Source organism: Acipenser ruthenus, chromosome 24 (assembly GCF_902713425.1).
Source record: "Acipenser ruthenus chromosome 24, fAciRut3.2 maternal haplotype, whole genome shotgun sequence".
Lineage (NCBI taxonomy): Eukaryota > Metazoa > Chordata > Actinopteri > Acipenseriformes > Acipenseridae > Acipenser > Acipenser ruthenus.
Genome location: NC_081212.1, coordinates 14,061,951 through 14,077,334, shown reverse-complemented (window position 1 = coordinate 14,077,334; position 15,384 = coordinate 14,061,951). Strand labels below are relative to the sequence as shown.

The 15,384-nt window shown below is 40.8% G+C and overlaps 1 protein-coding gene across 6 annotated transcripts in view; it reads left to right on the top strand.

Annotated features, from left to right (window-relative positions):
* The window catches only part of LOC117429103 (CUGBP Elav-like family member 4), a 252,645-nt gene extending 237,486 nt beyond the window's left edge, over nt 1-15,159 (top strand). For all 6 annotated transcript variants that reach the window (XM_058998406.1, XM_058998405.1, XM_034048291.3 and 3 more), the window contains one exon: nt 10,730-15,159. The gene's annotated coding sequence lies outside the window, so the exon portion shown is untranslated. The remainder of the gene's footprint in view (nt 1-10,729) is intronic.
* The last annotated feature ends 225 nt before the right edge of the window (nt 15,160-15,384 follow it).

Below are 15,384 nucleotides of genomic sequence, written 5' to 3'. Positions count from 1 at the left end.
GATGCTGGAACACTTGCAATGAGCTTGCACTTCAACGCTACTCAGCATGCATATGTGCACAGATACACAAAGCCCATATGAAATGAACATATATGTGATGGGGTTAAAAATACTGCAACAATTTGAATTTCCAGAGCACATTTTCTCTTATTAAATTTGAAAATTACTGTTAGTAAATAATACAATTGGTGCTTCTATAGTTTAAAGCGACTGTACCTTTGTTTAACAAGACATAAAATACTGAAGATGTTCAAGGTTTGTCAGGAGAGGGTTTCAGAAACTCCCAGAGACATCCAGAACTCTTTGATTAACTTGTTTTTATTGGTATCTGTATGTCTCTGGAAGTATAAGTCACATTAAGTCTATTCTTTAGGTTTCATTCTAATCTTACACAATTTGGAGTTTTGTGTTACAGCTACTGCTCAATACTACAGATTCTTTTCTGAGGTATACAAGCAAAAAACAGACAGAACATGTCCATTTTCAGCTTTGAAATACTACTGAATTAACACACTTCCAAAGTTTTAATTAACACCTGGTTTAATTAAAGGAAAAATACATGCCTGTGAATTCTACATTAAAACTAGAACCGACCACTAGATTGATATATTTGAAGGTTGTTTAAGAACTATTAACATGGGATTTTCAGAAGATAGGTGGGAAATATGAGTATTTTTCAATATAGCTCTTAGAATTGTTTTTGAAGTTCATCGGGTACACCAGAATATACCCATCATCTTGTTTTAGTCATCACATCCTGATGACTTTTAAAAATCTCTCCTGCGGCCTCAATAGACCTCTCAATTCATGTCTAAACTCAATTGCACCCAGTTCCCCACAATTTACACCAGACCCCTGCAACACTGCCCCAAGTGGATATAGAAACATATATGTTAATAGCTGAATGAATGTGGTACATCTTCTTACATCCTGTGTTGCAGGGGTCAGACACTTGAGACCTTTAGACTTTGGATTTTAAAAAATTTAGTCGTCGCCAATTATTTTACCCCGATTTTCACCCCAATTTAGCATGCCCAATTATTATCTGTATCCCCGGCTCACCGCTCACAACCCCCGCGCCGACTCGGGAAACGGAGGCTGGAACACGCGTCCTCCGAAACGTGCTCCTGCCAAGCCGTCATTTTTCACACTGCAGATCCACAGCAATGCCACCAGACCTATAGTGCCGGAGGACAACACAGATCTGGCGGCTCCGCTGCAGAGCCACAGGCGCCCTATGCGCGGTGAGCTGTGGATTCCCCTGCCGACCTAAGCCCTCCCTTCCCGGGCAGCGCTCAGCCAATTGTGCGCCGCCCCCTAGGAACTCCCGGTCACGGTCAGCTGTGACATAGCCCGGATTCAAACCTGCGATCTCCAGGCTATAGGGCACATCCTGCACTCCGCGCGGAGCGCCTTTACTGGATGCGCCACTCGGGAGCCCCACCAAGCTCCCCTTTAAAGACTAAATACTTATTGAAATTAAATATCATATGGGAGATACTGAAATTGAAGAAGGGTACTATGAAAATCTACATAATCTACATTAATGATTTAGATTCTGGTATAGTAAGCAAACTCGTTAAATTTGCAGACGACACAAAAATAGGAGGAGTGGCAAACACTGTTGCAGCAGCAAAGGTCATTCAAAATGATCTAGACAGCATTCAGAATTGGGCAGACACATGGCAAATGACATTTAATAGAGAAAAGTGTAAAGTATTGCATGCGGGCAATAAAAATGTGTATTATAAATATCATATGGGAGATAGTGAAATTGAAGAAGGGAACTATGAAAAAGACCTAGGAGTTTATGTTGACTCAGAAATGTCTTCATCTAGACAATGTGGGGAAGCTATAAAAAGGTCAACAAGATGCTTGGATATATTGTGAGAAGTGTTGAATTTAAATCAAGGGAAGTAATGTTAAAACTTTACAATGCATTAGTAAGACCTCTCTTAGAATATTGTGTTCAGTTCTGGTCACCTCGTTACAAAAAAGATATTGCTGCACTAGAAAGAGTGCAAAGAAGAGCAACCAGAATTATCCCGGGTTTAAAAGGCATGTCGTATGCAGACAGGCTAAAAGAAGTGAATCTATTCAGTCTTGAACAAAGAAGACTACGTGGCGATCTGATTCAAACATTCAAAATCCCAAAAGGTATAGATAATGTCGACCCAGGGGACTTCTTTGACCTGAAAAAATAAACAAGGACCAGGGGTCACAAATGGAGATTAGATAAAGGAGCATTCAGAAGAGAAAATAGGAGGCACTTTTTTACACAGAGAATTGTGATGGTCTGGAACCAACTCCCCAGTAATGTTGTTGAAGCTGACACCCTGGGATCCTTGAAGAAGCTGCTTGATGAGATTCTGGGATTAATAAGCTACTAACAACCAAACGAGCAAGATGGGCTGAATGGCCTCCTCTCGTTTGTAAACTTTCTTATGTACTTATGTTCTTATGAAAACTATGCAGTAGGGTAGGTGGGGAAGCATCCCTTTCATCTACAGCTCAGGTCACAAGGGAAATGAGTTTGATGGACTCTAGATAGAAATGAATCACAAATCACCTCCTGATTCAGCACGATTGGCAGTCTGATTGATAGGACTGAATGGCAGACAGGGGACTGCAGATCTGTGCGGTGGAGCTGTCATGGTGCATGCCTGTCTCTATCCAGTACCTTTGACCTGAAATGAACTCTTAAATCCACTGCTGTTTTTGCAGGATATTTTTGTGTTCCTTATTTTTATACCTTATGTAACTCCCTGTGTCTCCATTGTGTTCCCAACTGTTTAACTACTGCCTTCATTAGTGAATATGCCAGTAGTCTCCTCTGTGTCTTTCCTCTCAGGATGGGGAGAGAATGTCCCACTTTTTGGTTTTACTCTCCCTGTCAACCTACATCTTTCCTGGGCAGCTGGGAGATCTTTTTTCCTTGGCCAGCTTTCTAAAAGTGCCTTTCTGCTTAGTTTCTGTTGTTGTGACAGATTTTTTGCTTGAAATGATTATATTTATTCAGGGAGTAAAATTCTTGACGGATCAATGTGGAATCAAAATGATGAGAAAGTGTGTCTCATAGATTATGCCAACTATTCATTTAATTTAAATACTCTGAGCTCCCGTTATTGTCCTCCAGTGTTTATCAGTGTACTATTGTTGTCAGGCACATTATGTACAGCACCTCAACACTTAAAAAAATAAAAGTAGTTTGAGGTGCATATTATCAGACTGCCTGAATCACTGGTAGCTTATGTCATAGACCCTGCTTATCACTTACCTTACATACGGGAACATTATGCAGTCCAAAATGAATGCCATATTAGCTCAGGGAAACCGGCTGTAACTTGTGTCTAAGTACTCTTTAGAACTATCAATGTTTACCAGAGAGACAGTTTTTAGGGTTTTTATTAAAAAAATAGGACCACAAGTACTGATCGCGATCATCCGTCTATCTTGATTTTATAGTAATCTTCACCAAACATGTATTGTGCACCACTATCCTCCTATAGAAGTTTCTGGTTGCATTTGAATATAATCTGATACAACTATTGTAATCTTCTACATAATGTGCACTTACTATACAATTATGAGTGCCATCTCTACATGCATTCACTGGTTAAAAGGGTATCCAATCTATCAAAAAAAATATAAAGTTCTGTATCGATTGAATAACTTTGGAACAGTCAGGCATTTAAGTGCGTAGCTGGATTTTACAATATCAGACAGGCACTGCAGGGTGAGAAGGGATGCTGGAACACTAACAAGAGAAAAGAAAGTCTGAATTGCTAATAAAACTGAGAAGCTGTCAGGTGTGTGACACAGCGGATAGCCTCTAAGCTGACAGGTTAAATGCTGGAGAACTGAAATGGGATATTTTTTTGTTTTACAATATATATATTGTAAAAGACTTGCCCTCACCGCAGTTCGTTGCCCCTTTAAAATCACTGACCCAACACACGCAAATGGATTTTTGAAAGCGCGGTTGCGCAATTTTTAATAAACACAAAAACAAAAATAAACAAAACAAACACCTAGCTCTCTTTGAGCAATAACTAAACAAAACCCTAACTAAAAACAGGACCGCTAAGCTGTTTACCTGTAACAAAAACAAACAAACAAAACAGCACACACAAAAAGGACTCACTCTACCTTTTTCTTTTAACTTACGGCTGTACCCACACACCAGCACAGTCAGGCTTCTGCCCTCTTCAGCAGCCACCTTGACCAGACTGACTGCTCTCCTTTTAAACCCTGCACCTGGCTCTAATTTTCAATGATAGCCAGGTGCAGGTAATGATTAAACAATAAAACAAAACAATTCCAAAATGTGCCTTACGCACATGTTTTCCTATAGGGAGGAATTAACCCCCTCCCTGCTGTCTCACAATATATAAATATATACAGCTCTGGAAAAAATTAAGAGACCACTGCAAAATTATCAGTTTCTCTGGTTTTACTATTTATAGGTATGTGTTTGGGTAAAATGAACATTTTTGTTTTATTCTATAAACTACTGACATCATTTCTCCCAAATTCCAAATAAATATATTGTCATTTAGAGCATTTATTTGCAGAAAATGACAACTGGTCATAATAACAAAAAAGATGCAGTGTTGTCAGACCTCGAATAATGCAAAGAAAATAAGTTCATATTCATTTTTAAACAACACAATACTAATGTTTTAACTTAGGAAGAGTTCAGAAATCAATATTTGGTGGAATAACCCTGATTTTCAAGCACAGCTTTCATGCGTCTTGGCATGCTCTCCACCAGTCTTTCACATTGATGTTGGGTGACTTTATGCCACTCCTGGCGCAAAAATTCAAGCAGCTCGGCTTTGTTTGATGGCTTGTGACCATCCATCTTCCTCTTGATCACATTCCAGAGGTTTTCAATGGGATTCAGGTCTGGAGATTGGGCTGGCCATGACAGGGTCTTGATCTGGTGGTTCTCCATCCACACCTTGATTGACCTGGCTGTGTGGCATGGAGCATTGTCCTGCTGGAAAAAACAGTCCTCAGAGTTGGGGAACATTGTCAGAGCAGAAGGAAGCAAGTTTTCTTCCAGGACAACCTTGTACTTGTATATATATAGTGGCTCTCAAAAGTATTCACCCCCCTTGGACTTTTCCACATTTTATTGTGTTACAACATCATGGAATCAAAATGGATTTAATTAGGAGTTTTTGTCACTGATCAGCACAAAAAAAGTCCATAAGTGAAAAATAAAATCTATAAATTGTTCTAAATTAATTATAAATATAAAACAGAAAATAATTGATTGCATAAGTATTCACCCCCTTTGCTATGACACACCTAAATAAGCTCTGGTGCAACCAATTGTCTTTAGAAGTCACATAATTAGTTGAATGAAGTCCACCTGTGTGCAATTAATGTGTTTCACATGATTTCAGGTTAAATACACCTATCTCTGGGAGGTCCCACAGTTGGTTAGTACATTTCTTAACAAAGAAAACTACATCCTGAAGACGAAGGAACATTCAGAGCAAATCCGGAATAAGGTTCTTCAAAAGCACCAATCTGGGGTAGGATATAAGAACATTTCCAAGGCACTGAATATCCCCCAGAGCACAGTAAAGTTCATTATTAAGAAATGGAGAGAATATGGCACAACTGTGAATCTGTCTAGAACAGGCCGTCCTCAAAAACTGAGTATCCGGGCGAGAAGGGCACTAGTCAGGGAGGCCACCAAGAGGCCTATGGCAACTTTAAAGGAGTTACAGTCTTCCACGGCTGAGCTGGGAGACACTGTGCATAGGGCAGCAATAGCCCGAGTGCTTCACAAAACTGGCCTTTATGGGAGAGTGGCAAAAAGAAAGCCATTGTTGAAAAAAAACTCACATCAAATCTCAGCTAGAGTTTGCCAGAAGGCATGTGGGAGACTCTGAGACCAAGTGTAAGAAGATTCCATGGTCTGATGAGACCAAAATAGAGCTTTTTGGCCTCAATGCTAAGCGCTATGTTTAGCGCAAGCCTAACACCGCACATCATCCTGAGAACACCATCCCTACCGTGAAGCATGGTGGTGGCAGCATCATGCTATGGGGATGCTTCTCTGTGTCAGGGCCTGGAAAGCTTGTGAAGATAGAGGGCAAAATGGATGCAGCAAAGTACAGAAAAATCCTGGAGGAAAACCTGCTGAAGTCTGCAAGAGACCTGGGACTTGGGAGAAGGACAATGACTCCAAACATACAGCCAAAGCCACACTGGGGTGGCTTAAAAACAAAAAGGTCAATGTCCTGGAGTGGCCCAGTCAAAGCCCGGACCTCAATCCAATTGAGAATATGTGGAAAGAGTTGAAAATTGCTGTTCACCAAAGGTCCCCATCCAGATCCCCAGCAATTTTGCAAAGAAGAATGGGCAAATATTGCAATTAATTTTGAACAATTTGTAGATTTTATTTTTCATTTTGACATTATGGACTTTTTTGTGTTGATCAGTGGCAAAAAGTCCTAATTAAATCCATTTTGATTCCATGTTGTAACACAATAATATGTGGAAAAGTCCAAGGGGGGTGAATAATTTTGAGAGCCACTGTAAATATATATATATATATATATATTGTAAAAGGATTACCCTCACTCGGGTTCGTTGCCCCTTTAAGAATGCGACCCAGACACAAGAAATGGATTTTTTCCAGCGCTCACGCGCTATATTTTTAATAAACACAAAATTAAAACAAAACACACAAAATAAACACCTAGCTCTTTCTGAGCACTAACTACACACGCAGGAACCTAACTATCACAGGACGGCTAAACCGTTTCCCTGTTCCACACACTTAACCATACAGGTTTGCACCGTACCTTTCTCTCGGGACTGCTAGGAAGCAGAGCACTCCTTTCTGCCTCCTTCTCTTTAGCAGCCTCGAGCAGACTGCTTGCTCTCTTTTTAAACCCCCGCACCTGGGCTTAATTTCCAATAGCGCCCAGGTGCGGATGATAATTAACAATAAAACAATTAAACAATTGAACAAAACAATAAAGCAATCCAAATCAAAACAGAGCATTTCTATAGCAGGGAGGTTTTAACCCCCTCCCTGCTGTTTCTCATAACCCGCTATGTTACAATATATATATATATATATATATATATATATATATATATATATAGGAATGTGTTATAAGGAGTTGGTAGGGTTACTGCTTGTTTTTAATAAAACTTCAAGCAGCAGTGCTGGCTTGAGCGAAGGCAAGAATAAATGAAGCTAATATCACTGGCTAATGTGCTCACTGACCCTAAAGGACCCACTTTCTATTTTTAGAGCCACGCAGCTCCAAGCAGGGCTAAAAAAGGTCAAACTTCATACCCAATGTTGTTTGGATTTCAATGCACGCGAATCCCAAACCTCCGAAAATCAGTTCCAGATTCTGTTCTGCATACTTCTGTTCTATAAATTTATAGACCCAGGGTTCATTTTATTGAAAAGTAGGGTGTTTCAGAATGTATTCACACCTACTAAAATGCTGCCAAAAATGATCTGATAATTAGTACAGTTAATGTACTAAAGGATACAATTAAGATAAATGCTATTTTTTTTTGTTATATTCACTTTTGCGCCAGAATTAAGATTATTCTCAAAGCATTTAGAAAATTATACTTGAAAACGATATCAAGATCAAGTCTTAGACTCAAATAGCAAGTCAGTGAGTCTGCACCAAACCTGGAACTGTGATCTCTAAACAAGAAGGCCAGAGGAAATGAGTTTTGACAGTGAAACAAGTTTTGACAGTGGGGTTAGTTTTGACAGTGGGGTGAGTTTTGACAGTGGGGTGAGTTTTGACAGTGGAATGAGTTTTGACAGTGGGGTGAGTTTTTGACAGTGAAATGAGTTTTGACAATGGGGTGAGTTTTGACAGTGGAATGAGTTTTGACAGTGGGGTGAGTTTTGACAGTAAAATAAGTTTTGACAGTGGGGTGGGTTTTGACAGTGGAATGAGTTTTGACAGTGGGGTGAGTTTTGACAGTGGAATGAGTTTTGACCGTGGGGTGAGTTTTGACAGTGGGGTGAGTTTTGACAGTGGGGTGATGAAATGACCCCAAAACAAAAACAAAACAGCATGGTAGCCAAAACAGACATGGAACAAACAAGTATCACGCTGGTCTAAAACTAGCACAAGTAGCAATAGTTTTCTCTTTCTTTTAATTTCACTTCTGAACACCCAACCCAGAGTGAGAGATCCATGCTTCTTGTATGCAGCTGTGCAGGGACTCGATTGCTAATCAATCATTCAGATGAGTCCAGGCACAGTTTACATGTGAACTATTTGTGAAACACCCGTGCCCAAATACATCTACATTTTAAATACTAATAATACCACACCCCGTGCACCAATACATTCATAGATATAACATGAAATACGCACAGGGGCGGGGGTACCTGACCACATGTCTCCCCCCTTGTGTGCAGCACACATGGCCTCAAAGGCCACCTCCCCCCTTAAAATCCCAAAAGTCCAGATCATAGTCAGGGCCAGGAATGGCAATGTTGTCAGCGGCAATCCTGGCAGCAGAAATGCTGCCATTGGCACCACTGGCAGCGGCAATGCTGACAGTGGAAATGCTTACAGCGCACAGGCTGGTTTCTCCAGCAAAGGCAGTTCTAGCAGCAGAAAGGCTGCCTGTGGCAATGCTGGCAGCGATAATGCTTACAGCGCACAGGCTGGCTCCTCCCGCATAGGCGGTTCTGGCAGCGGAAATGTAATGCAATGCTATCAGCGGTGTGGCGCACTCCAGAAGTGGCGCTGGCGCTGGCAGCGGCCATGCTGTTATCAGCGTGGTACACTCTGGCAGTGGCGCCAGTGCTGCATAGACCAGTAGTGATGGTGGTGCTGGAAGTGGTAATGCTGCCCTTAGCATGGGACACTCCAGCAGTGGCAGAGGTGCTGGGCACTCCGGGCAATGGCGAACTGGCCTCGCCAGGTGATCGCGAACTGGCAGCCCTAGGTGTTGCAGCTCGGCAGCCCTAAGCGTTTCAGGCTTGACAGCCCTAGGCGTTGCAGGCTTGACAGCCTTAGCCGTTGCAGGCTCGGCAGCCCTAGGCTTTGCAGCCCTTGGCGTTGCAGGACAGGGCAGGAGTTGACCCTTGGGCGGTAGCTTCAGCTCCTCTTGTGGTGGAGGTGGGAACAACAGGTAGTCTCCCTCTCTCACTGGGGACTGGTGCTGCTCTCCCTCGGTCACCAGGGACTAGTGTGGCTCTCCTCTGGGCTCTGGCATGGACTTGCCTACTGCCTGTGAAGCTGGAATAGGCATGGCCCCTCCTGGTGGGACTAGAAACAGTTGTGGGGCCATTCCCATATCTGCAGCCAGGTAGTTGCAAACCATGGCTGCGATATATGGGAGGGACGCTAGGCAATGTTGCCACTCCCAGGCTTCCCACCTCTGGCCCACAGCAGGTCAACCACCATCGGGAGGGCCTCCCTGAGGTTCCCTTCAGTCCAGCAGCCAGTCCAGATCTCCCTTGAGGGCGTTGGACGCTCGTGCTCCCCCTGTGTGGGTGCTGGACATTGCACTGGATTCTTCCCCTTCCTCCGGGGACGGCCGCTCCTCCCCTTCTTCCTCTTCGGGCAGGTGGCAGAAGGGACCCGTGAACGATGCTGCACAATTTGGGATGCGATTCTCTTCACACAAGCTGAATATACACCCTGCATTTGGGATGCGATTCTCTTCTCACATGCTGAATATACACCCTGCATTTGGGATGCAATTCTCTTCTCACAAGCTGGCCATTGATTTATGAAATAAAATGTACTTGAAACACCCACATACATGGCTAATTTGCAAACATTTCTCTTCCTTTTCTTATCAATTTGTACCAAGCAATTAATGTGATAAAATCATATTACAGCTCAGTACTCACTTAACCCTGAAATGTAGAATATAAAATAAACATACAACTTGTTTTTATTAGCCCCCTGGTATATGTATTACCATAAAGAGAAGGTTAGCAAATCTCATGTGTCAGTTTGTTTTTTTCACACAGATTATTAATGAGTAAGAATCAGTCACACTGTAGCTAATCAATATTGTAAGTATGAAGACCTTGGCGTGACAATAGATATATACACTGCTGGATTATATGGCCAGCCAACTAAAATAATATTACAGGATGTGGATAGAATAGATGTCATGTAACTACATCAGTCCAGAACACAGTACATGCTATCAGTTGGTGTGAATCTGTATTCAAAATACACATTGTTCTTTTGCCTTGATCAACAGTCTTTGAAATGTTCAGAATCCTCAACTATGTAGCCTATTTATGAGCTTCCCAAGTTTGACAGTCCACGTTTAAAGAAATAAACTATTATAAAAGACTTCTCTGTTTTCAAATACTTTAAGAATGACACACACATACAGTATATATGCAGGGTTGTGAAGTAACAGAAAAGAAGTATTCTGTAACTAAAGTTTGATGAACTGACACTACCTACAGGTCTTAGAATTATTGTCAGACAAAGCAAGGAGTGTAAACTCATACTGAATAGTGAAAAGGCAAGGTTAGTCTAGGATGTATAATACAGTCGCTTTAAATGAATCCTGTGTATTTGTATTTCCAATAAACATACATGTCTGTTCCATATGGTACAAACCCCCCAGTACACCCATTTGCTGAGTTTTTTTGTTCATTGTTTTTGCTACATAAGCCTGGAGCCAATCTGTAGTTTGCAGCCTGCCTTTCTAACTGCTTCTTTATTGTCTCTTGCAGGAGGATGGGCCATGGAGTTTACGAGTTCTAATTTCCACAAGTGCAGTATCAATACAAAGACTCCTTGTTCCGCTACATATCATGAAGGAAGGCGTCCCTCTGATTTGGGTTTAGAAAGGTTGACAGAATTGAATGGAACGAGATTTCTCCTATTTTTTTTTTTTTGGTCGATGATGGGAAGATTTAAAATTCCGCAGAGGAATGCTGAAACCAAGATTTTGCTGCTTTTTATGAAATATAAAAAAAATGAGATGGAAGATACAGACAGACACACACATACACACACATACACACACACACACACACACGCTAGCCAGCTGAGGAATGCTGAAACCAAGATTTTGCTGCTTTTTATGAAATATAAAAAAAATGAGATGGAAGATACAGACAGACACACACATACACACACATACACACACATACACACACACACACACACACGCTAGCCAGCTGGCTTCTTGGTTTCTGGGCCTAATCTGAAGTTTGAAGAAGCCTGGCCGCAGGGCTTGAGGGTTTGCCAGAACGAACTGCACCCAGACTGTTGAGGAGAACCCTGGGATTATTTACAAGACAGGCACATCATTCCTTAGAAAATAGGGACCAAAGGACTAAATGCTTTTTTAAAACTCTTACCTTGTAGCTGCAAGTATTACAAAAAAAACAAAAAAAAAAACATTTATAGTAGTTAAAAAAGTGATTGTCTTATGAAATCCAAGCTGGCTGAAATTGTTTGTCCCAGTAGCTATTTGCTGTACTAGGTAGTGTAGAAAGTAGTTTTATTAGACTACCCATGTCAGCCATTTTGTTTGGCTGTGGAGAGAAAAAGTAGATAAAATATATCTTTATCTCTGTTTTCATTTTAGGGATAGTTTCATTTAGGGGTTACAGCCGCTGGATTTCTTCTTCATCATAAGTGTTGTACATTTCATAGCAATTTGAGAAGAACACAAGAATATAAATATAGAACTGCATTTAAAAACAATGCCTTTGTAGGGCACAGTGTGGATGTCAGAGGCTTACAAAAGGCCTTGGTTTGAGCGACAATCTATCGAAGAGACCAAGCAAAACGGACACATTCAGTTGTTTGCAATCATAGTTTAAAACGACAAACAGATTCTTAACTATAATTTAAAATGGCTATTAGAGAGCCTGACTGCTTCTGAAACTGTCAAAAGGATGGAGGAAATTTGTTGCCACACAAGCGAAAACAGTTTCGATATCTTGCAAAGAAAGGAGCAGGCTTTGGTTGCGAGTGAAGGCAGAGGATTATATTGTTTTGTATATTTGTTCTAGTTGATGCTGAGGGTAGGATGGGAATCAGAGATACTTGGGTAGATTTTCAAATATATACTCTGCTTGGTTGCTAGGAGCCACGCTGTTTGCAGGACAGTGACCAATATCAAAATTCAGTGAAATGTGATTGATATCGTTGGGTTTAGTTTGCATCTACTACACAGAGCTATCAAACGATTCCTGTAAATGTATTGCCATCCTTGTGTAGGCCTTACATTGTGAGATATGAGACATGCCCACATTATAGTTAGGTGATTTTTTGTGGTAATTATGTAGTAGTGCTATTAGTAAAGAAAGGGTATCGATTACTCCTGCAGATACATCACGTCCACTTCTGGTCACACTTCCAGAGTTCACATGAAGGACTTCAGTCCACATTGAAAACATGTCATGTCACAGGAAGGGAGGGACAAGCCAAAGCATGAAGCTTCTGGGAGTCTTGAGATCTGGTAAAGGAAATGAATGGCAAACATTTAGAATGTTTCTAGAAGAGTATAAAATATACCTATATTCCTTCAAGTTTATACTGTGTCTTAAATTCCAGTACAGTATAGTGATGCCTGTATTAAAATCGCCAACAAGACACTACCAGAGTACACAAACAGCAACATGACTTACTGCTGAGAAAAGACGAACCAAAACATTACTGCCCGATCTCGAATCATCCATGACATACAGGCAGCCATTTTCAAAGATGAGTCATTCTTTCTGCGGACTTAGAAGAGAAGCTTTTACAATTTCAGCATTTCTAACAAACAGTACCAGCTTGGATAGATCAGAAATGCTGATCAGAACCCCATATTTTTTTCGACATTACAACCATATATATGTCCACAGTTCAGAAATTGGGAGAAAAACAGGTGTGATTAATCACTACTGGAAATGAGAAGCAGTACATAAATGTAATGCTCTGTGTGACAGCAGACGGCCGCAAACCGCCTCCATATGCGTAACTGAGGTTGTATCTTTGTAAATGCAGATGTATTTGATGATTTAATTTTTCCTCAAATTGAGGGTGGGAAATTTGGGCTGCGTCTTAAATTCGAGGGCGTCTTAAACTCTAAAGAATACGGTATATATATATACAGATTGACAGCCTTTATCTATTGGCTTCACCAGGGGTGTTGTAGATTTATTATGCATTCAGTGATTCAGTGCACAGGAGTTAAAACTACAGCTCCCAGGCTCCCTTTCACCCTGCAGAGGCCTTTCATTTTCTGTTCTTGCTGCAGGCAGCATTGAGGTCAAAAGTGTCTCACTGTCATGAGGTAGGAGAAAGGAGCTAGCAAGAATCTAGACAGGTGGTATTTCGGGTGGCTTTTTACAGTACCCTTACTTTTCTCGGTTGAAATCCTGGCTTAGTCATCTTGCAAAAAAATGGAGAGGTGAGGATTAAAAGTCAATGCCAATTTGCAGAGAGAACAAATATGAGTATGTCTAAATTCATGGAGAGCAGCATACCATAGCCACCAAGAACAAGTACACACATGACACAATGGGAAGGGCATTGCTAACGGGAAAACTAACTCCACTTAAATCTAGGTAATGCCATATAGAATTGGGGCGGGACAGTTTTGATTTAGTTAAATTATTCCTAAAAATACTGCTTTTCCGTATGCCTGCGGAATACTGCAACAGTGCAAAAGGAAATGATGAAAAATCTGCATAGTGTTATGAGAGCAATAGTATACAATTCCTTTTGAAAAGTCCTTGTAACCCAATCACACATGGTCAGTGTCCTGGAGACAGCGTTGCTCAGACTGGAACACACTGTTCTAATAGTTCTAATACAAAATGAGATCTGCTGCCTCAAAGACTCAGAGCCTGCTCTTGTTCCTTGAAGGTCTCATTCCGAGACCAAATTATCTGACTGTAGGTTCACTGCTTAATGCACTGATACCTTTTCCGCAGACCTGCACTGACCCATTCATTCTATATAGTGCAGGGTCTCAATGTGTTCCACAAGAGTGATGCAATGACATGCTGTTTCCCAGGCAACATGTTTTGCTGGTAGACTGGAAGTGCGTGGATGCCATTCTCTTAAGCCTCTAAAAGGCAGTGTGTTGTAGCATTAAACAGCTGTCAGATTAGCAGAACACAAGATTGGGCCAATCCTATGGACACCATTGGGGTAGTGAGCCACTGGTAGTACTCAGCGTTGCATTGGTGGAAAACGAATGATAAAGTGAAATCATTGCCGGATTTCGTGGTTTCATTTGAACAAAAGGGCTGGTGTCTGTGGCCCCACAGCCAGTGAACTCCTCTCATGTACATTTCTAAAGAACGACGAGCAGTTCAGTGAAAGTGTAAGAAATGTGTGACATTGCCTTGCTTTATGCACTGCAGTAACTTATATTCACTCAAATCATCCGAGGTGTCATTTATTAAAAGATATATCTTCATAAATAATCATCAGAGAAAAAAAAGAGCTTTTAAATGATGAAAAAAACTAAGATTTTTCATGCTGTTGAAACAGAGACAGGGTGAGGGTGCTGTGAAGAGGATTAGCCAGGAATTCATTTGAATTCTTTCCACGCTAAGTCAGCGGCAACAACCCCAACATGGAGCTTCAGTTGCCTTTATCCAGAGACAGAATCTCTGTGTAGATTGGAGGCTGTGTAAACTGGAGGAGATTTAAACAGGTCTGTGTTTGGCACAATTTCTAATGCAACCAACTGCCTTTTTTCTTTTTGTGTGTCAAATCATTAGATCCCAGGTCATAAGCAGCACTTGTTATTAAATGTTACTTATGAAATGTCATTCCCTTTATATAAAGACAGCTGAAAACCCAATGGTGATGTAGTCTTTCATGGACTACATCCTGAAAATCAATATATATCAATCAAAATGACCACTTCTCAGCTGCACCAAGGCATTGTGGGAACTGTAGTTTACCACAGAATTCTGGGGGTTTATGGATTTGTAATTCAGACCAATTTCCTTCACAATTAAGAACTTTTGTTTTATTTGTGTATTTATTTATTTATTTATTTATTGATTGATTGTATGTTGATATTTACAGGATAGACTTGAATGGCAGCATCTGATTTTTTTTTCTTTGTTTTCAAACACAAGCATTCAAAATGAGCGTCTACAGTGTGTGCTGAAAGGGATGTTGGTAAAGAACAGGGGCCAATAGACAGTATATATATATATATATATATATATATATATATATATATATATATATATATATATATATATATACACCTCTCACAGGATAACCATATATGTATTGTGTGGGACCCCTACAGTCTAGGGCTAGATTCTCACAGGCCTTTACTTGGAGTCTGAATTAGCACAATCATTTCAGAAAGGAGAAACACACCCAGTAAAGGTACCAAACCTGAAATAAACATCTC